General features: G+C 37.2%; 1 protein-coding gene across 3 annotated transcripts in view; it reads right to left on the reverse strand.

Annotated features, from left to right (window-relative positions):
• Positions 1-26,586, reverse strand: part of LOC149064493 (uncharacterized) — a 136,503-nt gene that overhangs the window by 104,863 nt on the left and 5,054 nt on the right. The gene's annotated exons all lie outside the window — the stretch shown is intronic.

The raw sequence follows: 26,586 nt of genomic DNA on the forward strand, positions 1-26,586 counted from the left end.
ATTCTGCAGCAAAGCCCCTAGGTTGAGGTTTTTGGTGGATCCCTGGCCAGACCTTTTAGGGGCTCCTTCTTTAGTGAATTGGTATCGTGAAGAAACAAATACTGATGAGATGTAGTTAGTATATGTAATACAGGTTACACCAATGAGATAGAATGGAAATGTACACACACACAACTTGCTATTAAGTAATTCATTGGGCTCCTTTATATTAATATTAGAAAAAAGCAAAACATTATTTGAATAACAAGTAAAGAAAAACTCTTGAAAAATGAATGGTGGTTACCATATACCCCTACAGGCAATAAATTATTTTTTTGCAGACCAATTGGGTGCCCATCCTAGTCCCTTGGGATCACAGAGTGGATGTTCTGAATCCATGTATAGTAAAACCCCTCTTTTTCAGACACTTGCGGGACAAAAGAAATTGTCCGTAAAAGAGGGGTGACCGCATCAGAAGGGGTCCATATTAAAACTGTAAAAGACAATGTTAACAATAACTGAAATGGTTCTTTGTTTGGAAATGAACGAAATTCTGACAATAAAAGATGCGTTTAAATGCATGAAAGTACATAACTATTTTCACTCTATTCGATGATATCAATTTTCGGAATCTCCTCTTAGTGAAAGAGAGAGACGATTAATAGAGCTGGCCATTTTGAACAGCGTGAATTGTCAAATATTAACAAACTTCAAGCCATAATTTCATAGAGAGAGAAAGAGAAATAACCGAAAAGTGGATCAAAAATTGGAAGTTGTGCTGCCATTTAGTGAACATAAACTGAATAAAAATTGCAATTATTGGTGTCCGTACCGGGGTTTTAGTCTAATGGAACGAATGATAAGCAGGGGTTCGATGCACATGATTTAAATAGGCTTTCTGGCAGGTTTTTTTCATTTCGCCGTAAAACACAAGTGTCCGTATCTCAGGGGTGACCATTAAGAGGCGTTTAAAAGAATTATCTCGAGGCTCCAGGACTGGATCTCTGTCAGGTCCCACCCTTGTGGGGGCCATGGAAAGTTCTTCTACAATTTTTTATCCTTAAATGGTTTTTTTTTTTCCATTACAAATGCACAAAGCATTTTCCCAACTCGTATTGCTGATTGTTGATAAATTCCAAATTTTACGTATATTTGTTTTTAAATTGTAGAAAAGTACTGTCGGCTCCACTTACGGAGTTGGTGCACGCATATTTCTAAAAAAAAACATTTTCCAATTTTTCAATTTTTAAATACTATGAAACTTTCTGCGTCGAACTGTGTATATATTTTAATATAAATTGCTGACAGGCATTGAGCACATGCTAATGTTTTCCTCTCAGTAAAATGCGTTTTGTTAGATAAAGAACATTTTTTCACACACCACTCATTCAAATATCTTGAAACTTTGTGTGTCTCTCAACACTATACGTTAACATGAGGGGTTTTTATTAAAATTATTTAAAAAAATTTTATGGCACAAAATATGGGAGCGTTTTAGTGATTTTTGAAAAAGTTGCATGTGTGTCGTTGGTGTTAAAATTCGATAAAAAGATAACCAACAATTAAAATCCTAAAAGCTCGTGTTAAAGTATATAACACCATAGTATTGAGAGACACACAAAGTTTCAAGATATTTGAATGAGTGGTGTTCGAAAAACTTTTCCTTATCTAACAAAAAAAAGCTAGTTTTGAGAAAAACGCATTTTAGTGAAAAGCATTAGCATGTGTATATGCCTACCAGCAGTTTATATTAACATGTTTTTAGCACAGGTAAAATAAAAAATTGAACACAGTTAGACGCGGAAAATTTCATAGTATTTGAAAATTGAAAAACTGGAAAATGTGTTTTTTGGAAAATTTGCGTGTATCAACCCGATTGCAGCCCGATATATCAACGATTCCAGCACACAATATCCGATTATGCGTGGACAAATTCAATTGCCATTTTACAACGTTAGTATAGTTTATATATTGAAAGCTGATGAAGGGTCAATAGTAATAAAGCTTTTCGAATAAATCAGCCATCAAAAATGAAATGGAAATTATATTTAATTAGAATGATCATAATATCTAAAATTTTTACTTTTCATTAGGAAAGTTAGCGTCCTCTATTGGCTCAACGGCGGACAAGAATAAATTAATTAAATGCACGTAGTGAAGACAACTTAAATAGTTGAAGACCAGTATCTACTTTCAAACATATTTTTCTTAACGTAGTAACATATTTTCCGTTTATTCCAAATGTTTCATGCAATAAAAACATTATTGTGTATAGTGATTGATATGTAAATGTATTAACAGTTGACGTGTGAAACCTGCTGGTGAAACGCAATATTCGATTAAACGGGAAAAGGTCATTGAAATTATCACATAAACCGGGGAACTTCAACATTGTCTCTGTGGGAGGAATTTTGGTGCCACAGAATTTTATCCGTTTAAGAGGGGTATCCCTTTATATGGTATACGGTTAGGGGCCGACTGTATAAAGAAAATCTCGAGCATCTAAAGATTAAAACAACTTCCGAATAGATTTCTGGACTATTTCAACTGATAGCATTTTCGAAATTCCCCTTGTTTAAACCAATGATTTTATATCTCTCCTCTTGATTCAAAGAAACAGAATAAAATGTCGGAAAACGCCAGGTCTAGACTGTTGGGGTGGATGAGAAAAAAAACTCTTGACACCCTAACTATTACAAAAAGCCGAAAGTTCCAAAGGCATCATGAGACTTGGCATTGCTGTAATCCACAAGAACACAGTGCATGAAAGCCTGATTTTGGTCAATGCTCCTGAAATTTGTTGACTACAATTGAAGAAATTCTCAGTATCGTTTTGAGGTAAAGATACGTTACTTTTCGGGTGTCATCACAACGACCTGCTCCGGAATTTCAAAAGGAAAATGACAACCATTTTCTTTCTAGCACTTTGAAATCTGGTTGCTTTGTTAGGATGTTGTTCATCATTATAGACCGAAATGTTCGTTTGTTGTTTGTATGCATGAATCCGAGCTTCATCACGATGTTACAGAGATTTTAAATTCACTCTGTACAATTTCTCCAACATGAACTCCTACTAGAGCACCGATTTCTATGCTTCTGTCAGAACCTGAAAATGCGATCCCCCTAATGACCTGCAACTATCCTTGCAATAAATTATTGATGCAAAATGTTTTGCCTTAGGAAGGGATCCAATGCTTAGAGCCCTGCAGGAATTTCTTGGTAGGAAACATATTCAAAATTGAAGAACATTTTAAGTTAATGAAAGAGGTAATTCGAAATCCGGTGAAAATTAGAAACTATTGAAAGGAATTGATGAAAATTAAAACCCTACGACAGAAATTGATGGAAATTCAGAATTAATGACAGAAATAATTCCAGAACTGATGAAAGCCATCAATAATTCTTGCTTCGTTTGGGGCTCTTGGTCCGTTTGGCTCACAACGATAAACAAAAATGCATTTAGTTGCCTGGAGCAAACACATATTTTTGTGATCCTCTATGAATTTGGATGAAAAAAGGGTTATTATTTGGTGATTTTTTAATGTGTATGGTATATATTTTTTCATTTATATTACATGGAGTGCGGCCCCTAACGATTGGACAAATTGGTATAATTGAATACAGTTCGCAAAAAAAATTATTCTCGTAAGGGGATTTTTTTGGTACAGAAAAAAAAATTGAATTTTGTCGAAAGAGGGCACTGCACAAAGCAAATTACTGGAAATACACAAATTAGAGTCCCATAAAATGCAGGGTGTACGATTGACAACTCATTTTTTGAAATTTCCTGTTGCTGTCGCTTTCATAAGGTTTTCATTGTCATTGTGATGGGTGGATAAAGCACTATTGGCAAAATTGTTCAAACTCAATCACTAATCGCCGGCTGAAACATTGCGAACGTTTTGAACACAGGAGAGATGAAAGAAAAGTTCGTGACAAGAATTCTGTGATTTGCTTTCGTGCAGTGCTGGGGCTCTGGGTCCGTTTGACTCATAAATTTTATCTGTACAAAAAAGCACAATCCTTTTTCGTGAGAATAGTTTTTTCGCTAAAAAACCGCATACAAATATAATAACTCCTCCAATTTTTATGAATTGTTGAACCATATACGAATTTATGGGACACCCTGTATAAACGAGAACACAAGCGATTGGAAAATTTGATTTCAACTCGATATTGCTGCAGAATTACAGTATTTATCAACAATCTATTTATATAAGAATATTGAGTAACTGCAATGGGAGAGCCTCGAGCACTCGAACATTTAAGGGTTCCGGTGAATGAGGTCTCGTCTCTTCGGTCAAGCACTATCATCGCGTCATTTGCCGCAGCATCTACTAGATAAAGGCCAAGGAGAGGAAAAGTAAGTGGCATTCACGGAGACAAATACAGATAACAGCAAAAAACAACCTACATGAGCGGTCATTTTTCATTAATTTAATTAAGGATGAGGAAATATACGTGCCAGTAATTAATTATCACTTTTCCAATTCCATTCAATGCGTGTGTGTGTCCTTATTTTAGAACCCTGTCTTTGAAGAAAAATGATAACTGGGCAGTGCAATCAACGGTGAGTAAAGGTCATCGACTAATTTTGAGATGTGTTTTGCAAATTCAAAAATATAAGCTTACTAGCTATAATTCCCGGACAAAAATGGGAAAGAAAACATGCTGCGAACTTGCATAATTACGAAAATTGTAAAGAAATGTGGATTTGCATAATTACAAAAATGCAGGAGAAAACATGTTACAAACTTGTATAATAACAAAATTGAAAGATAAAACATGAATTTTTAACGAATCGGAACATTGTGGAATGTGCGTTCTTGGGCCGTATGTGTGGTGTATCGTATTTGTCCAGTCAGAGATAAGACGACTGCGTACTACGCTGACGTGATTCACGTCAGATTCATGTGGAATTCGGATTCGTGTGAATTCTCTGGTATGAGAATGATGTAATGGCATTCCTACGTCACAGAATTAACAAGAATTAATGTTCGACGTGAATCTGACAGCGTAGTGTATAAGCACCTTTATGCTTGTGTCGTGTTTATGGTGCTGTCATCTGTCTTCGATATTTTGACGTGAAGATGGTGAATGCTTGAATTTTTTATCTTATGCAAGTATAATGTTGAACGTCTGCCCGCTATGCAGGCGGGGAGACTTTTTCGAATAAGAAACCGGCTCGCATTCACGCCTCGAAGTTGGAAAAAAATGTATTGAACCTAGTAATTGGTGGGCTGTGATATTCAATCATTGTGCCACGCTTTCTAGGGTGCCGTTGAAGAACCTACATAGGTGCCACGAACTGGAATAGTGGGAATCTCGGATATATGGATTTAAACATGGGAATTGAATTTGCTTATAGAGTAGAAATTAATAATGGCTAGGCGACCACAGCTGCCACTCATTTAAGAATGCAATCCATCAATATTTGGAATATTGGAATCAAGGTAACACGTCATTCTTGCAAAGGGGGGGGGGATAAAAGTAGATTTTCAGCATGACACATACTTTTTCCTCCCATTCTAGTAGTGCCAGGTGTAATTTCTTGCATACTCAATTTTGCAAGCAATGCAGTTTTTATTCTGCAGCCCTTGCTTTTAAATGTACATACATTTATCGGTACTTTGATCCTATCACATCATTTTGGCACTTTCCGCCCGTCATACTCTTTTTGTTTTCTTTACCCCGACGGTGACCTATTGGTTAGAAATTCTTACAAATACGGATTGGGGATCGCCGTTTCGGTTAGTAAGTAAGTAAGATGCTCATGATCAGATCATTTAGCTTGATTACATCAGCTGTAACAGAAAAGGTTAATATTAAATGCATTTGAAGAGCTTACTATTGATCATGATGAATGTGCGTGTTCTTGAAACTACTTTATTTCAGCGAACACAGGTGATTATTTTTCACATTCGTGTACATCTCCAGACCAACCGTGGCTCCTGCTCAGAATGTGACCAACGGTGGCTACATTCGTTTACACCAGTGGTTACCAACCTTTTTTAAGCCACGCCCCTGCAATGCAATGCATCTCTAAAAGCCTGATGTCTCCCGTATTTTTGTCATTGGTACCCCCTCCCCGAAAACTTCATAGTTCCATAATAACTTTTTTTTATTTTTTGAACCATTATGTTTTGTTTGTCTCCCTGAATTTTAAAGCCAGATGTCTTTGCCCCCCCCCCCAATTGTTGTCTACTTTTAATGCTACACACAGAATTTGATTGGTGCAGGGGATCCTTGGACTTTTATCTTAGTGGTACAAGTTTTCCGTGGAACACAAAACATTAAGAACCCTTAGACACAAAATATTCAAACCCCCTCCACTGAAACAGAAAAATAAAAGTGGTCATCAAAATAAATGGTTTAAAAACTGAAAATTGGAACTGATAAAAAAAGTGAAGGGAGTTCGGAAGGTTCCAAGCTTTCATAGAAGAACTTAATTGCGCTCCCCTCTTAAAAATCTAACTGCCCCTTTTTGGGGCGTGGGCCCCACGTTGGAAATCACCGTGTGTCGTTTTGTACTAATCGATGGTTATTTTCGAAGTTTTCATTTTCACAAGGGCGAACTTCTGGAATTCGCCACACTCAGATGGTTATGGCAACTCATTGGGTGGGGTCATTCTAATACACGGCTATCTAAGTCAGTGTTCTTCAACCGTTCGACCGGTGTCCGTCCGCAAAAAATTTCGCTCAATCTGCATATCCGCTACTCTAGTTTCGGATTTAAAAAATAAAATACACCGTCTCCAAGTTTTTATTCTTTTTGCAGTCAGCCGGTCTGCAAATTATTCTCCCTATCTACTTTTTTCAGTCTGCGAGTTATTTCTCCTATTTATTTAACGTTTGCCAATCCACAAAGTGTTTTTTCATAGTTATTCATTTGCTGATTCGCTAATAATTTATAATATAAATTTTTCCCGGTTCGCAAATTATTTTTTCTTATTTATTTTCTGGTCGCGGTCCGCCAGTAATATTTTATATTCATTTTTCAAAGGACACCTATTTATTGTATTGCCAGTCCGCGAATTACTTTTTCTATTTTTATAATTTTCGGCTGGTTTGTAAACTATTTTTGTCATTTCGGCCGAACGACGGGATTGTTTAATTAACTACTCCATCGGTCCTCAGATGTTAAAAACAGCTGAAGAACACTTATTTAAGTAGTTCTCCCTGTTCACAAGCTATATTTCAGGACAAAAAGACTTTCCATGCGTCCTGTATACACAGTCAAAGATCAGACCAACATTGACTAAACGTAGGTACACACGTACGTGAACGCGCAGTTTTAAAAACCTTTGTTCCCTTTGAACGTGTCACTACTGATCCAATACCAACACAATGTGAAAAAGAAAATAAATTCAGAAGACGGCTCTCCGAACATATTTTGGAGCCGTATGCTCTGCCTTACGCGCGCGCACGCACGCACGCACGCGCGCACGCACACACACACACACACACACACACACACACACACACACACACACACGCGCGCGCGCGCGCACACACACACACACATACACACACACACACAGTATGCTTTCAAGAAGCTGACATTAGCCAGGAGTACAATATGAAGATTACACTGGGAAGTTTCACAAAAGTTCCATTGTAAAACTTGAAAAATGCAACCAATAAGCGTACCAGTTATATTCGAGCGAATGCAACCAATAAGCTTATTGATGTTGTTTGTTTTAGTTAAATTTTGTAAGAGATATTTTATCAAACTTTTATAGTGTCATCTTGGCCTTCTATTTCGATAAGAAAATTGTTATACGTTTTCTACCTAATTAGACCGAGAGACCTTCTCCTCGATAGATTCTATGACGTAAAAGAAGAACCCTGTGACGTCGTCGCTTGTTTTCATTTAACGAATTCTCATCGAGAATATGACGTCAGCATAGAAGTTTGAACCTTGATTGTAATAGCCTGACAGCTAAGGACGCTAAGATCCCATAAAGGTATTTCTAACGAGTTTCCTTGGCTTTAGGCGGAATCAAATCAAATCGAATTTATTGTTATCATATAACAGTACAAAAAAAAAAAGAAAAAAAAAAAAGAGAACAATTTACCAAGGAGTCAGTCAAACAAATGACCCATTCTGGTAAATGCTAGTAAAAATTAGTATGGAAAACAGAATATTCAACTAAAAAATTCAAATTATTCAAATTAGAATGTACGTACGACTATATTTACTCACATAAACTTCTACTTCATAAACGCGTAAATCGATATCGTATAATCTGGATAAGTTCATTTTTTCCTCTAAAGTATATCAGATGCTTGGGGTAAAAATCAGTTTTTTTTTGTCTCCCAGTGGAGATTTCAAATTCGAATTGAAGGAGATCGCATCAATCACTGCCCCTTGTTAACGACAGAAAAGCTTCAAACTGCTGGAACCATTTTCCCATTCCCCTACCCCTGGTTTATCTGACATTGTAACAGTAAACAACAGCCATTTTCTTCATCTTTACATGAGAAATGACGGAACTTTAACGAACTTGTCATTTTGAGATGTTTTTGCTCCAGCTGTGATGGTCCAGCCAGCAAGACGCTAGAGCTCCAAGACGCAGTCGAGAACAAATGAATCTTTGCTCCTGAGAAGAAAAAATTCATTCTCTCTCCTATCTATCATAGATTACGGTTTTTTGATGGGGGGGGGGGGGTGAAACAGAGGCAGTCAAAAATTAATATTTACAACAAGAAAAAAAATCTCAGTATCTTTTCACCAATAAATAGCGCATTAGATAAAATTCATTTCGTAAATAACTCTTTTTCAAAGGCATGTTATAGAGAGCAAAAATTATTTATTTTCTTTCTTCTTTTTCAGCACATGAAAGAAAAAATTGTTAATGACGCTAAGAAATTGATGACCAGGATTATAAACTGTCCTTACGGTTCAAGAAATTGACTTTTCTCTATGAATATACTGTGGACCTCAGCGTAACATCCAGAAAACTTTCTTTCTTCGATGTATTGTAATACCATCTCACGAATTCTCATGTGCATTATGATTTTCAACGTTCTCTTGAGTCATCGGTACCATCTATTACCAAGGGTTATGTTAAGGGTATACAATCTCTGACCAGCGTGCGGTTAGTCAAGAGGTTCCGTTTAGTCCGCAAGAAGTGTTCCGGTGGAAAAGTATCAATACACACAACGCGATAAATACCAAGCATGGTCATATTCTTTTCATAAAAATACGGGAAATTGGGATCAGTACGAGACATTGCCAATCATCACTAAAAAATTGTCAAGTGCGAATAAAGTTGTCATTTAAAGTCAGAAAAACTGACAAAGTCAAGTAAAGTTGCCAATCACGACCAAGAAAAACCATCAAAGACAAATAAATTTGCCAACTATCGCTAGAATTGCTGAAAAATCGTGTATGACGGCTACTTCAAATCGCAATGGGTTAAAATATAATTCATCAAAAAAACGTAAAGGTTTTGACAAATATGTGAGATAAATATATTGTCATTATTAGATAAATATGATAGTCATAATTATCATAAATTATATTATGATAATTATGAGAGATTTCTAGTCATAAATATAAATCTTAATTCTCGAATCCAAAAATCTTAATTAGTCTCGTTGAAAATAAGAGAAAAGAACGAGCCATTTAATTTTAAAAATATGGAGCGGCCAAAATTACGTGAATGTCTCGGGTCATATGTTCATTATATGCATACAAGGGTCTGGCCTGCGAGCGGCAGAAGTACCGCATATTTATCCCGAGGACTAAAAACTTGTATATACCAGTGATCTGTATCCAACATCAGAAAAGAGCATCCTATCTCATATGCTTGAAGTAAGACGAGCAAAATTTTTGAATGAAATGAATTTTTGGATTTAATGGTCGAAATAAACACTACGCTAACAAAAAATCAAGCATCCAACACTTTAAGGTGATTTAGCGAGCATCGTAGTTGAAAATACATAGTGTACGCATATACCATTAGATAATTGTAAAAGTAATATGTTAGTCTATATTCTGATATTGTACTGTTTTAATAGAAGTATTTTTTTTGATAAATTGACGAATAAGAAAGATTTTATCAAGAGTATTAATGCGCTTTGAGATCTTTGTTCCATTGAAGAACTTGTTGATTTCCTCGAGGCGAGCAGAGATGCAATATTTCTTGATTCTTCCTGCGAGTAATTACTTAGAGATTATTCTGTCATGTCCCATTCAATATAAAGCTTGGCCGTTCGTTATCGCAGCTGACACTTCTTTTTCATGGAGATTTTTATCAAACGAGACTTAGAGACAATTTTCCTTGGGCGGTTGGCTTCCATTATTATCACCGTCTTCTCTAATTCTTTTCTTTGTTCAACATCTGAATCTTTTATTTAACGGCATAATATAAATTTACTATTTATACTATCCGTTTGAATTTTTCGTTATTTTTGGACACGGTAGTTCATAGCAAAAAAGCGCAGCAGTAAGAGTTTCAAGCCACTGTGCGGTCGTGTGGGCGTCGTACTCGACTCTCAGCGTGAGGATTTAGGTTCGAGCCTGAACCAACGAACCCGCTCAAATCTGAAACCTGAAACCAACTTTAAGGCGTCAATATCAGCTGACCTCCCATTTAAAAGTCTCTCTAAAGAGAGTAGGCACACCAACAATAAGATATACTCACATAACAAACCAATTCACGCATTCACCATCTTTACTTCAAAATATGATGTTAGGGCTAAACTTCGAGCTACAAAACGTAGAGCTCCTTGAAATATTAAACTACTGAACCCCCCACACATGCACCTCGTCCATATTTCTCTGCGAACCTCTAACGAATTGGTGCTTGTTGGAATGTGCGTGTACGTGTAGTGAAACCTGACGTGAAGTTTGTTTCTGTGTAATGCTTGTTATGTGTAGTGCTGCCATCTGCCACCAGTTTTTCTAACTATGAGTGAAGTGTAAGAAATGTTAGACTGCATCCTCATCCGCTATCTTTGAACAAAAGAGTGACATCGATATTGTCGCAATAGCCAATCGTAATGTGAATACGGTGGACTCACCATCCTGCATCTTTCAACAAGAAACTCGTTTTGCCGCTCCAAGTGACATAACCATTAAAAAATAGGCAGAATAGGAAACAACTATTGGCTGTAGCTATAATACTGACGTCAAAGTTGCGCTCAAAAATGGTGAATGAGTGAGCCTATGGTTTCAAGGAGCTTAACCAATCACGATTCCTCCATCATTTTTTTTCTTTCTACGATTATATGTCACTTCAGATATCAGAACCACAAACAAGTTTTTTTCTAAGATGGAGAATGATGAGGCGCCTTAGGCCGCGCCCATACTCAAGCGGACAAGAATAACGGAAGTGTATATTAGATATTGGTGGTGAAAAAAGTTATATTGTTTTGTTATACACCACACATGTAGGAGGAGCGAGACAAAGAAGAGAAAGAGGCAGCTTCACTTACCTCCTCCAATTATCTCTACTCTCACAAATCTTTTCAACAGCATGCTCCGAATCAACTATTTTCCACGCATCTGAAAGCTTTCTATTATAAAACCAATTCATAAAATGGGTACTGATCCTCTCATTGCAAAAAGTTATAGACCCATCAGCCTTCTTTCTTGCATATGCAAATTATTTGAGTGTATATATAAAACACGACTTGATAACTATCTTAATCAACATAACATCATCCGACATGAGCAACGTGGCTTCCGCCGAGGGCACTCCTGTGTAACCCAACTGCACAGAGTGACAGAATTCATAATTGGCTCATTTAACTACAAAGATTACGTCTGTGCAGCATGTCTTGACATAAGTAAGTCATTCTACAAGACTAAACATGATACATTACTGGTAAAACTTATCGACATGGGGTTTCCGGAGCATTTTATGTTATTCTTCCATAGCTATTTTTCAGGAAAAACTTTCAGAGTCAAAATTGGAAAAACATTATCAAACGTGCACCCAGTGAGAGCCTCAGTTCCGCAAGGATCCTGTTTAGGCCATCAGCTCTTCTTACTTTATATTAACGACATTCCTGCATCTCTGGTAGGAATCATAGCACTTTTTGCTGACGATGCCATCATACTCACCAATAATAGGAAAATCTACAAAATGCCGTGAAAATCTTCAAGAAATCGTCGAGGCCATTGAGAATTGGTGTGGCATCAATGCCATTGAGCTGAACCACAGCAAGTGCCAATTTATTTGGTTAACAAGAAAAACGAAGTAAAATATAAGTAATAGTATTCTGGACCGGCCAATGACTTTTGGTCCGCAGATTGACTATGTCAGGAACAAGGCCACCCAAGCCCTAGCCATGCTCTCCAAAATGACATTTCCTCAAGCTCGTATCTCCTTAAAGAATAAAGTCATACTATATAAATCTATACTTTGACCAATTATGACATGTGCAGCTCCGGTCTGGGCCTACGCAAGTCATAGCAACATGCAAAAACTACAATCTCAGCAAAACAAGATCCTAAGGTCTCTTATGTATACTGTGCATTTTTCTATTTTTATTGTTCTGTATAAGTCATCCTATTATATCCCACTATATCTACTTTGCCACTAGTATATTGTACTCATTCTTGTATCCGTATGAGTTATCTATATGTCTTATATGTATTGTATGTGTTATATGGTTTTTGTCTACCAACGATTGATTTTTTTTTTAATACTGAATATTTCAATTTTCCCCCTTATTTTGATCTTTTAGAGCACATACTAGATTTGTACTTTGGCCATGACGTTGGACTGGAGTTTTGTTTACTCTTACACAAACGCACACTCATGCTCTACACATCCATGTACAAACTTGTCTTTCTCCTTCACAACGCCGCAGAAAGGCTATTTGTGAGTCGTCAGACAGGGGCTGGAAAACGACGAAATAAATTAAATTCTTAGAAGAGTTGATCCACTTTGCCCAAGAATATTTAGAAGACACCAACGAATAAGGCAAATACACAAAAAATAATAAAAGTCCTAATGCATTTCAACACCAATGGGTGCCGTCTTCAGAGGAAAAATTTAACCACTAGTTTCGCTGACCGAGTTTCCCATTTGGGTTGAATACCAAATCTTCATGCTCGGTTGCTCAGCGGAAGAAGTACGTCTGTTCACTTCAAACGTCGTGGCCAGAATGAAGCTGTGAGCCTGCGTGAGATACTAATACAGCGTCCTGATTGGACCTTTGCGGAATAGTGCTATCCGATTGGTCCATTCGAATTTTCTTGTAATTCCCGCTCAAAATGAATTTAAGCCATGGTGTTGCGATCGGGGGTGTAGATTTATTATCGTTCACTAGTATATTTTTGAATCTAACAACCATAGATGTGCCCACTAAAAACTTTGGTTTCATGCCCCCTAAGGATGGTATACCGCAGAATAAACAATGGGGTATTTATTACATTCCATGTGGTGATTGCCCTCTTGGTTATATAGGACAGACAAGGAGACCCATAAAAGCAAGATTAAATGAACACGCTCGCTGTGTTAAGAATCAGGAATGTGAAAAATCGACCATCGCCGCTCACTGTTGGCAAGAAGGTCACAAATTCAAATTTCAAGAAGCGAGAGTTTTTTCACAAAGTCAAGTCCACAGTTGATCTAGATTTCTACGAAGGCACATATATTCGGGCCTTCAAAAATATACTAGTGAACGATAATAAATCTACACCCCCGATCGCAACACCATGGCTTAAATTCATTTTGAGCGGGAATTACAAGAAAATTCGAATGGACCAATCGGATAGCACTATTCCGCAAAGGTCCAATCAGGACGCTGCATTAGTATCTCACGCAGGCTCACAGCTTCATTCTGGCCACGACGTTTGAAGTGAACAGACGTAGTTCTTCCGCTGAGCAACCGAGCGTGAAGATTTGGTATTCAACCCAAATGGGAAACTCTGTCAGCGAAACTAGTGGTTAAATTTTTCCTCTGAAGACGGCACCCATTGGTGTTGAAATGCATTAGGACTTTTATTATTTTTTGTGTATTTGCCTTATTCGTTGGTGTCTTCTAAAAAAAAAATTAAATTCTGGTTTTTTTTTCTGTTTATATCTTTACAACCATTCCCAACTTGGTAGGTTATAATTAATGTGTGTAATTGTAGTTATTATAGTTCGTAAATCAAGATATTTACTTCCAGTATATGAATGTTTTAATGAATTGTTTTTGTACCGTAAATGATCAATTCCGTTATTGAATTTCTTACAAATTATCACAGTACAAAAATGAAATTGCGTCCGACATTAAAATATGAAAAACCGAATGATTTTGACCTGTCGAACACGAATATCACTATCAAATAGTTTTATTGGCTCTTGTTTTCGAGATATTGCCATGTAAAATGTAAAAAAAAAATCGTTTTACGAGAGGTACCCGTGGACAAAAAATGAAAGTGCGTTAGATATGAAATATTCAGAATCAGTAATATTCTAAAATTACTGATTCTAAATGGTTTTGATTTGTTGAGCACGAATATCACCATTAAAAAGTTCTATAAAAATCCTATCGGCCTTTGCATTGGAGATATTGCCAAGTTAAAAATGAATGAACTTTAGTGCTGTAATGTATTTGTTTTCTAGGTATTTTTGCTGTGTTTTTATTAGGGTTGGTGCAATTGATTGGTTGATCGCAGTTAAAAATTTTAGTTGATTTAATCGACTCGAACAATCCAATCAAAATTCGATTGAAATTTTTATTAACAGTTTGTAATTTTACTTGATTTATTTGACTAAACCGATTAAATGTCTTAAATTATGTTCCTATATATAACATTTCAGATAAGTGACCGTATTTAAAAATATTCTTTAAATACGGTTATTAATATCCACGGTTATATTAATAAACTTTTCGACATGAGGAAGCATAAATCTGATTCAATAAAAACTAGAGATGATGTTTCTAAAATTACTGATTTAGCATGTTCAGCATATCGTCGCCTTATGCCAGAGACATACATGAATGCGCAAATTTTCACTTTTGGGTTTATCAGCTGATTGGATCACTTATTTTGGTTAGTTTATTTGGTTAGTTATTTTGGCCAGAAACACGCAAGTGTGTATCCCCTCTTGAAACACATTTTACAAGACACACATTTTAGGAGAACAACTTCCATTGAGTAACATGGGTGCAGTAAACATTCGAATGTCGATTTCCAAGTTCTAAGAATTTTGCACATTCGTGTATCTGGCAAAGGGGGGACGATATTAAATAGCTTCAAGCGGGCGGCCGTTATTTGTTAATCTATTTCCATATTTATTCACATCCATTCAGTGGATAGATACGTGAAATGAATAGAATGTGTTTTATATAGCATCCATTAATATTACATAGTTGCCAACACTACGCTTGCAATGAATGAATAGTATTTGGAAACATTTTCGATTAAAATTCGATAAATCGATTAAATTTTTTTTATTAACCAGTTAAAAATTTTAATCGATTCCCAGTCCTATAGTTTTTATGTTTATTAATATCATATCTCTATATATTTATGTTTCTCATGCATATTTATTATATTTCCTTTGTTTTTGAATGTATTTGTAATGAACTACTATATACGTGTTAAATGAACAATTGCAAATAAAAACACCGAAGCCAGTCCAGCTTTCTTATGGTCAAATTCGTGTTCAGCGCACCGAATTACATAGGAATTGACTGTTTTTATTCAGGGCACAGAAAACCTTCTCAACACAGAAAGTTTTGTTGACTACCTATTCGCCTGAGCATTTGAAAATGATAAAAATAAATTATCAATTTTTATATTTCGTATTTCTCAATAGAAGTATTGTTTGAAGTACTCTAATGTTGTCAAATACATATCACAGATATCAATATTGCAGATAAGTAATGTAAAATCTCATGGTCTCACCACATAAAAGTTGTAACCAACTCACAAAATCACCGATCATAAAATTTCAGCAGTACCATAATCCTTATGACTTCCATAATATACTAATTAAAAAGAAGTGACATACAAAGAAAACACTAAAAAAAAGTTCAAAGGAGACATTTCATCTAAGAAACTGCTTAATGACTTCAAAAGGAAAATAGGTGGGAAAAAAATCCATTACCGAGAGTAGGAAGAGTAAAAAAAACCATTAATTTTTTGATCATACATACAATTTGTAGGAAAAAATCTATTTCATAAATAAAAGTAAATGACTGACTTCTTTTCAATTTTTTTCTCAAACGACATCAGATTATTATTATTTTTACTTTCGGGTCTTAGCAATTTTATTCATGAAACTGTACGCCTACTAGTACAATTTCTTTGCTTTTAAATGAGGTGGCTCTCTGATGGTAACGTGGCCAATTTTCTGTATTTCTTCTTATTTCGAATGGAATTTGATGTTATTATGTAGTATAGCTGTTTGTTTGGACACAAGACCTAATTTGTTTTGTTTTGTTGTTTTGTTTTTTTTACTTGCGTGATGCGTAGTTTCACGCCAGTTCTTTATGTTGTATCGGAAGTATCATTCGGAAAATCACTTATTTTCTTACGATGCATTTGTATTTCTTCTCATGTTACATAATTCCATGACTGATTCGTAAATCATGGCAAGTGCAGTTACCATTGCTTTTTCATTATTATTTATCATTTTCATTTTTACGTGGAGATATACCGTGGATAATTAATTACATTTTCCTTTTACCAACTTTTCGATGTATTTTCTAACATTATCAGTTTTTCAGAATTTATCATACAGGCCTCAGCAAAAATCACTGAAGCTTAGTACGACCATGCATTACCCTCACTTATCTTACTTACTTACTTACTTACATACCATGGTGAATATACACACTACCTTCTAAAATTAAAATACGCCATGCAAATTCACAAAAAATATTGTGGATATTCATAAACTTTATTTAAACTAGAATGGAAAAGTCAATTTAGTATTGAAATATCAAATGATTTGACCGATTCCGATTTATGATGGAAAAAAAATTGTGGAAATCAGTTGTTGTATGAAAATATCTGATATTATCGTGTGTTAAGGTCAGAGAAAATAATTCAGTTTGGTTTTTGAGATTTCTGAAAAATAACCAGGGTTATATAACATGATGTCACTCTACACTTGTTAATGCAAGATATACAGAAAACTGGATGTTAAGATATTTATTTTTTGTTATTTTTCCGTCCATAAAAATTCAACATCTCGAAAAATAAATATCTTTACAACATCCAGTTTTCTGTATGTCTTGCATAACCAGGGTTGTTCGTCAAAAATGAATGGAGAAAGTGGTCTATACAGTGCCGAATTTCCTTTTGGTTTTCCTTTCATTCATTCGAATTATGTATAATCCTCTGCCTTGAAGGCATACTAGCCCAAAAAGCGATCGCTCAACTCCTTCGAGTTATTTGACAGACACAGAAGCATATCCAGGGCCAGTTGACTGCAATAGTCTCTGTGGACATACGTGGAGCCTTTGACTCCTTGGGACACGAAATTATTATCAATCAGCTCCGACGAATGCCTCTCCCTAGGAACTTGGTGCGTACAACGGAGAGCATGCTACAAGGTAGATATATCACGATGACAACCGATGGCGGCGTTGCAATCAAAGCTCAGCAGAAAGGATGCCCACAAGGTTCTTGCGGCGGTCTTCTTCTGTGGTCTTTGGTCCTGGACACTCTGCGTAAGCTTGATTAGGGACCGCACATCCATATACAAGCTTTTGCGGACGACCTGGTTTTTGTGATTTCTCGTGCTAATTACGACGACATCCCTACTGAATTTCAGATGACGTGCAACCAATTGACTAGATGGCTTGGTGAGAATCATCTTGAGATAGAAGTCGAGAAGACTAAGTTTCTTTGGGCCCATCCTAAGGAAAATAAAACGCGCATTATAATAAACAATACCCGCATTTGGCCTTCGCAGCAAATAAAGTATCTAGAAGTACATATAAATAGCCAGGTTAACTTTATGCCACATTTGATGAAACAGATTGACAAAGTGCATGAGACTCTACAGTTGCTGTGAAGAGTGGCCGGACCACGGTGTGGCTTCCAACATAATTTCTGAACTATGCTCTACAAGTCTGTGGTGAAGCAGAAATTATCCTATGGATGCGCTTCTTGGTATCGAGATCCTACGCAGAGGCGCAGAGGCAAAGAAGAGCTCTGGGTATAGCCCAGAGACAATTTCTGCTTTATGTTTCAGGAACCTACGTCACCACGGCGAACGCCGTCTTATATGTGGCAACCGGGAATCCACCTCTCAGTAGCTTTCTTGATTACGAAGCACGCAAAACACGACTACTGTACCTCGACGAGGATATTGTAGTGGAAGCTACACGACTGCGAGTCGCCGACTTCGAAAAGACGCCCAAGACCTGTCCACAGCATCCAAGTATGGACATAGCAGTAAACAAGATAACACTATCCAATAGTAATCTTGTGATAGCACCCGATACAAGAGGTTTTACGGATGGCTCGAAGACTCCAGAAGGAACCGGTAGAGCTTTGTGGTTTTGCGGCAGGATGACTCTCGTGAAGTATCTTGGAAGAGAAGGCTTGCTACTGACAGCAGTGTCTTCCAGGCTGAGGTATATGCAATTTTATATGCAGTTCAATGTGCGCAATCCGAACGGCATCCAGTGAATGGTTTTTCAGACAGTGCATCGAGTCTGTGGGCAATAAAAAATCCACGTTCACCGTGTTACAATGTCAGAGAGATACGCATCCTCTGTGGAAATCCAAGAATACGGTTGGCCTGGGTGAAGGCGCACTCCGGAGTAGCTGGCAACGAGCAAGCTGGCCAACTTGCTAAGGAAGCCACTAATCTTCAAACTCCAGATGAACATCCATGGCCAAGGAGCTTTGGCCAACGCTGATTGCGCGAGGATCGGTTGAAGACGTTTCAATGTAGTTGGAATTCCAATGCGGTCAAAGACGCTTATTAAGTCCAACGACGTGTCCGGTGGCACAATTTATGTTTGGCCCAGACAAAATATAATAGTGTTAACAGAGCACGGTTCATTTCCGGTCTATTTAAAACAATATAAGCGTTCAACTCACTCTGCTTGTAATTGTGGAGCTTCTGGATCTCTCTGGCACTATGCAACGCAGTGTCCTAAGATGGTTCAGTTACACTTTGGTAAGATGCCAGTCTTATATCTTAGCCTGGAAGATAAAGATCCTTCGTAGTCCTACGAACTTCCGCCGCCTCATAGGTATCGTCAGGTTTCTGGAGATATGCACGACAAAACCAGAGGAGCATGCGAACCGAGAGGAAGCACCGACCTGATGTGCCATCAGGGGAGTGCAGCAGTCAGGTGAGAGGTTACGATTTGCGGCCAAGACTGAGAGGTGTTACTGACGTCACGTACCCACCCTCGCGAGATAGCAGCAGTCAGGCGAGGATATACAACTTGCGGCCTAGAAGATGGCGGACTACTGAAGACCGATGCCAACAATTGAACTGATATGTGGAAGCTGGACAGTGGATGACTGTGATTAGCTGATTTACTGCGATTCGAAATTTTATATTCATTATTGACAATTTTATTTTTTGTTGCCTTCGCGTCTGAGGCGACAATGTTTTGCTGTTTATAATAAAATTTTCCGGATATACCCATCCTCCGGGAGCGCTTCGATATCTCTCTGAGATGGGAAGTGGGGTGTGCCGGGTCTTCAAAGGTCAAAGGATAGAGCTGGTGTTTCGTAAAGTAGTAGTTTCGGTTTCAGTGAAATGTGAAATGACATATTGTAACTACCCTTAAAATGCTTATTGTATAAGTAGGTGCAGGTGTTTGCAAATTTATATTGCACAAGTATAAGCAAATTTCGTTTGAGTGCGTACTCCAAGCAGATCAAGGGTAAAGAATAAGCAATGAAATGAGCGAAACAAGTAGAGTCGATAAAGGGTCCACCTGGAAGAGGGAAATAATGGGTGGAAATAAAGTCCCTCTGACCGGGTCCAGTGCCGGTTGCCAAGTGTTGAGATGATAAGAATAGAGTAAGAGCCAAGCCAACATCCTTTCCCCCCCCCCCAAAAAAAAAAAATAAGAGGAGTGTTCTTTAGAGTGAGCGTTGGCCAAGCAGAGCCACCTGAGGGCACCACATGGATCGGTCGACAAGACTAGACTGAATACCGAACGAGACAAGCAGAGATTGCAGAAGGCCAACCTGCGGGGTCCTTCACTGATGGAAACAAAGCTCATTTGGTCGGTCTCAGCACCGGTAGGCAAAGTCTGAATAGAGAACAGAGAAGTATCCTGTGCTATAATGAAGCTGAGAACTAATAAACTGATTAAACGAGAAGAGAGAGACGATGATTTTTTTTCCAAGTTTATCAAACTTACCGAGACGATTAGTGATTATGCATAACTGGTGGCTCTGCATGCCAACTAACAATTATAACATTTACCGTAACATATAATTCAAGCTCTGATTCGTGAAAAAAATTAATTGTACTAATTTATAGATACTTAAATTGAATAGTTTATGAATCAGTTGTAATAATTTTAAGTATTTCTCTCAATTTTTTCCTTGTCTAATAGAGAATTAGACAGTTTAGATTTTTATACATCTATCGATCGTTAAATATATTGATCTAGAATTGCAGCACAAACATTCCTTTTGTTCTCTGATAAGAGCCATCCGAGTCCTGTGTTGATGGCACGAAAAGAAAAGCCCAGTTAATAAACCTTATTTGCCGTGAAGTTTTTCTTTCTGTTCTTCTTCTATTGCTGCATTCAATTCTGAACAAACGCGCAGCCAAAGTTAATTGCAAATGCACACATTAATTTGACGTGACACGGAAAAGAAATTCAAAGCACGGAAAGCAAAAAACACAGCAAAGAAAAGAAAAATTCCCAGTCAATGGATTTGACCAAAAGAAAAACCCCAAAGTTGTTTTTTTTTCAATCTCTCATTCTTTTTATTAAAAAAATTGCGGTTATCGTTAGCAAGTTATGGCGCTTCTAGACTTTTTGCGGTCCATATAAAAACAAACACTCTAGTAATAATATTTAACTCGGAACTTCCCGATATATGTTTAAGTTCTAACCACACGGAATATTCTATTCCAGCAATTTTAATTTATTTATCTCAGATCGAAATGGTTTATCATCGTGCAAAATATGCACTCTGATCATGAACGTTATTGTAACAAGAAACTGCGAATTGAGAATAAAAAAAATAGGCTGCCCATACATCTCGTCAAGAATACATTTGTCAAGAATTGGTGAAGTTTTTCTTGGAACAAATTTTACTTTTACCATTAGTGGGAACGTCACTTGACAATAATTAGCTGAACGTCAAGCTTTTTGGACTGTTTACACACGCGTCAAGTAGTTTAGTCGTTAACGAAATTTCAAAAGTCGTTAAGCACTTTAAAATGTACGTAGACGTTAAGGGCCGTTTACACGCCGTTTAGTAGGTAAGTTATCAAGTGAGTTAGTTGGCAATTAGACAAAAAGATGAATTATGTTTATTCGGTTAAGTAGGGCCTATTCGCATGCGCCAGTGGGCGCGGCCTTCTATTATTATCTGATGAACATTGACTACTTGTTTATTACATGGGAGTTTTTTGAACACTTAACGACTCAAAATTTAGCCAACTACTGAGCTACTTAACATGTGTAAATGAGCCTCATGCATAGCTAACACCAGGCATCCCGATTTACTGGTGAGCCGTTGATCCTAGAGGCATAACTCCAATTAGAAAAAAATGCAAATAACGTTTGTACTTCAGATACGTCATTCATGTTGCAAGAGGTTGTATAGTTATTAAAATAATTAAAAAAAAAACTTTTTCTAATTCCCCTACGCACTCAAAACCAAATTAAAAAAGTTGTTGCCCTGTCTCTACTGAGGCCAACAGAAGAAAAACAGTGTTTCTAAGTGAAATATTTGAATTGAAAAAATGGAAAAAAGTTGGGGGGAAAAAGCGTAAACTAATGGAAAGTGCTTTCCTCCCCCCTCATTTGTGCTGGTTTTTCCCCCAATTTTTCCCCATTTTCAAAAATTGAAATGTCTCGTCGAATATTGCACTCAGAAACGTAAAATTTCTTTTTCTCTTGGTCTCAGAAGAGACTTGACAACAACTTTTTAATTGGGTTTTGAGCACAGGGGGTCTATATAAAAGGGTTTTTTTTTTTTTTTGTTTCAATAACCATACAACGCCTTGTAACGTAAATGACGTATCTCCACACGTTATTTGAATACTTTCTCTAATTGGAAGTATCCCTCTAGGATCAACGGTTTGCCAGTTTTAAATGCGGCAAGGGGAATCATGGAGTCACCCTGTATACTTTATACATTCAGCGTATGCGTAATGGTATGATTCTTCTTCGAGATTATTGATAAGCATTTTTAATCATGTAGTGGACCGCATAGAGATAATTTCCAACAACTGACACTTATTTTGAGACAACAGCAACTTTTTTGAAGAATTCCTCTCAAATTACTTACAACTATTGTCTCATATGTTTGAATTAAATGAGTTTTTATGGTTTAAATTGTGCTTATAAAATTCATCATCAACGAGCAAAGTTATATCTTAAAAAGTATATAGAGCATATTCTCTCGATTCGCATTCAAATGCAAGTACACTATACATACAGTACATACGGTGAAGTCTTGTTTCGAACTCTATGTTCATCTTTCTTCTAGTTAGTAAATTCCAGTTTACTGCTTTTAACGAGTTTCGAAGGAATATGAATTCATACTCATCATTTCAACTAACATGAAAGTCACGTTCACAAAATCCTGACGTATAGCTGAGACAGGGCAAAACTTTTTGAAATAGTTAGTTGCGCTTTCAAATCTCCCATTTCACGTCACAAAATAGCCTAGTAATAATCCGCTCTAGCTGATTTGAGGTTTGCTATTTGTACCTTTACTTACGTTTGTCGAATTTTACGTTTGTTTACGAATGAAACATGGCATCGAGAAAAATATAGACCTATAAATATTTTTCACAAAGTGAGAGAGAGACTTTTAAAGCCCGTCTAGAGCCGTAATTCCCAACGTGGGGCCCACGTCCCCAAGGGGGAATATGATTTTTAAGGGGGGGGCAATTAGATTTTTTGAGGGAGCATTCATGATTTATGAAAATTCATATTTTTAACCTTCAAAAGAGTTTCAAATTCACAGAAGTAGATTAAAACAGCATTTAAATAATTTTCCTCAATATATTAACTTTGTGTGTAGTAGGAGGAATGGGGGCATCAGGATTTTACAAGATGGCTTGGGAGGGGAGGGGGGGGGGCATGGCGGAAAAATGGTTGAGATACACTGGTCTATATAAGAATTGATTTGGAAAAGGAGAAGAATTCGCGTCATTTCATCAATTCGAGAGTTGTTGAAGTTGTTGAGAAAAGGTTCCCAAACTGGTGCGAGAGGAAGTTTCTGAAGTAAAAATATTTGATAAAAGAAACTACTTTACTCTTCCCCCCTTTCGCAACGTAAATGAAATATATCTAACCAAAACGATGTTTCACCATCTTAACTGATATATTTAACATGAACGTGGTATGTAAAAATTCTACATTTACAAAAATTAATGCATGCAATCAGCCCTGTCGATTGGGTAACGGATAAACAGAGATATTCCGCTTATACAGATAAAATCTTCCGGAACCAAAATTTCTCTTTCTCCCGTAGAGACAATGTTGAAGTTCCGCTTCATAGAACAATTTCAAAAACTTTTACCCGTTTAAGGGTGAATTCACGTCTACAGACACTCGCCTTGTCGTATCTGACACGGCAAATATTTTTTTACAGAAAACGAATGAACGTATTCATATCTATTGCATCGTGGCTACGCAGTCACGGACATTTTTATGTTGGAGAATGTTTGCCGTGTCTGATACAACACGGCGAGTGCCTGTAGATGTGAATCCACCCCAATAGGATATTGACATTTTGATAAGTTTTATAAATTTAATATTAAAAATATTTATTAATTAAAAATTAAATTATAAATTAATTACTATTTAAATTGAAATAAGGCAACAAATTTCAAGTTTCCATCAAATTTACCAACGACACTTTGTTACTATGCATAATCGCCGGTAAAAGTGATAATTTATTCAGTATTTATCAAATTTTTAAACGACGCTTGGGTATTATGTATATTCGCTGGTGAAAGTGAAAATTTATCAACCTTACCAAGACGATTGGAAAGTATCCACAATAACCGGTTATTATGGGCAGCATACTGATTTACCGTTACATATACATAGAAACCATAAGAAACAAATAAAGAGAAGGTATTTGACAGCAGAAGGCAGTTCAGTCACTATTTTTTGTAAGAAGTTGGTTTGGCACGCATGGGAAAGATAAAATTCTTATCGAAAGGGGGGAGGGGTAAAGCCCCTTGGCACTCCTAGGCTGACTCATCCGACAACTCTGCGTAAATGGTAACTTATGTCAGTATTATTGCTACAGCTAATCGCTGTTCCTTATCCTGCCTTTTTTTAACGATAAACGTCACTTTGAACAAAAAAATGGTTTTACCGCTCCAGGGGGGTGGGGCGGTGATGAGTTTATGCCAGCTCCTTAGAAACGGGGTGGGGTTGAGTTATTAAAAAGGTTTGGAAATACTGCTATAGAGCAATGTTTGCATAGACGAAAACAACGTCCAGAGCTGTGTAGTCTTAAGTAGTGTATATAACACACATAGCTTCGATGCGGAAGGGATGGTGATTTTTCCTCACTTGGTCACTCATACGATTACTCACTGACTCAGATGGTCGCTTGACCGCTCACTTGGTCCCTCATGCTGTCACATGAAGTCACTTACTCGGCCACTCACACAGTCACTTGTGCGGTCATTTGCCCACTTACTCTATCACTCATATTCCCGCTCATGAGGTCACTCAACCACTCACTCGGTCACTCATACTGTCACTTGTGGTCACTCATCCACTCGGCCCCGTTCGGGACTAAATATCGGGTGAAACGTCAAGTGCGAAATGTCGGAGGTGAATTTTCCGGATCCCGCCTGTGCCTCCCAAGTGTCATATTTTGTCACTCGATAAATTGTTTTGAGTTCTTCGAAAAATGTTCAGCATTAGCTTAAGAAACGTAAACGACTCCAGCCATGAAATTTGAGGATGGAAAAACCCTGAGTGAAAACTAATTAAGGCACCAATCAAGTATCCTCCAGCACTCCCCGGTTTCTGATTGGTAATTATTCATTATCCCCGTCGGAAGATGCAACAACTCTGCATATTCCTTTTCCCGAAAAGTCTTTGAAGTCTTTATGGATCTTCATGAAGCAAATGGAAGTTTAAAAGCGTAATTAATTTTCATTGGAGTGGTGCTCAAATTAATGTTTGGAGTTTTAAAAATTGTTAACATAAAACTTTTTTCTTTTGAAAATTTCAATCTGTAAATAATTAACCATATACGGAATACCATTAGATGCTATTACTACCACTTTTAACGTGCACTTCGCACACATCCCCTTTGCGGAATTTCTAAGGAATTTGTTGTATGCAGTTACATGCACGTATTGTGTATGCTCTAACATATTTATAATCCCGAAATTGTGCTTGTTTCGTCTTATGCTGGTGCTGCCATCTCTCTTCCGTGTTTTGAAGTGAGGATGGCGAATGCTTGAATTTTCATGTTATGTTAATATTCATGAACTTACAGTATCTCATCTGAATTGAGAAGCTTTTGACTTAGATGAAACATGTAGGACAATTTAATTCCTACATGTGCGCTGTGCTCATTGTTCGTGTCTGATCGCAAGTTCTTCATTGACACCGCAGCTAATAGTCGTATGGGTATCGTCATGGACTCACATCGCGTGGATCCACGTTGAAACCCCACGGACGACAGAGTGGGGGTCAGCGGCTGAAGTTGGGTATCCGTAGACACGATTGCAAACCTGAAAACCATAACTGGTGATATCTATCAAATCGTCTTCATCATTACCCTGCCGATTCGAGAGCAGTAGTGTGCTTCGCCATAGGGATTAATATGCGTTATGTGGGTGAATCCTTAGGTTCACTTGACATCCCGGGGGGCTTTTTTTTCTTAAAGAAAATTACCGTAATCAACACGAGCCCAACCAGGTCTCATAGATAACTAAAATAAATTAATTAATACCGGGGAACTTAGAGTTAATGCGATTAAATATGTATGTGTGCAATATTTACACTAACCAGAATCCTCACCAGACATCCACAGCATCAAAAATAGAAAAGATAGCCAAAGTAGATTGATATGCCTTTTTTCCTCCCTTGTTCTCATCATCAAGAAAAATGGAATATTATCAGAGCCACTATATAATTACTATCATGCATGTATATTCCAATTTTCATGAGAATCATAATGTTCGGGCATGTTGCATCAAACCGAGTTCAAGAGCGCTGCAACGCTACTCAGAATTCCCCCCCCCCTTCTTTTGAGGTGAGTGGCATCGTTCACAAACCTGGAACAGCTGATCTAAGCATGTGCAGAAAGTTCTTCGGTGTGGGGAACCCGAAGTTTCACTCCGCTGTGGTAAGGATCAATTTTCGGGAGATGTAGGAATTCTCTCGGACTGAGACAGTCTATCATAGAATTTTTTGGCAAGCCTTTTGGAATATGCAGCGATGTTCTGTACTCGTGTCAATGGCGCGGGGTATCCCAAGTAGATAAGGTAC

Source organism: Pholcus phalangioides, unplaced genomic scaffold (genome assembly GCF_987345545.1).
Source record: "Pholcus phalangioides strain wild (caught in Gottingen) unplaced genomic scaffold, Ppha-v1.0 ptg000042l_1, whole genome shotgun sequence".
Classification (NCBI taxonomy): domain Eukaryota; kingdom Metazoa; phylum Arthropoda; class Arachnida; order Araneae; family Pholcidae; genus Pholcus; species Pholcus phalangioides.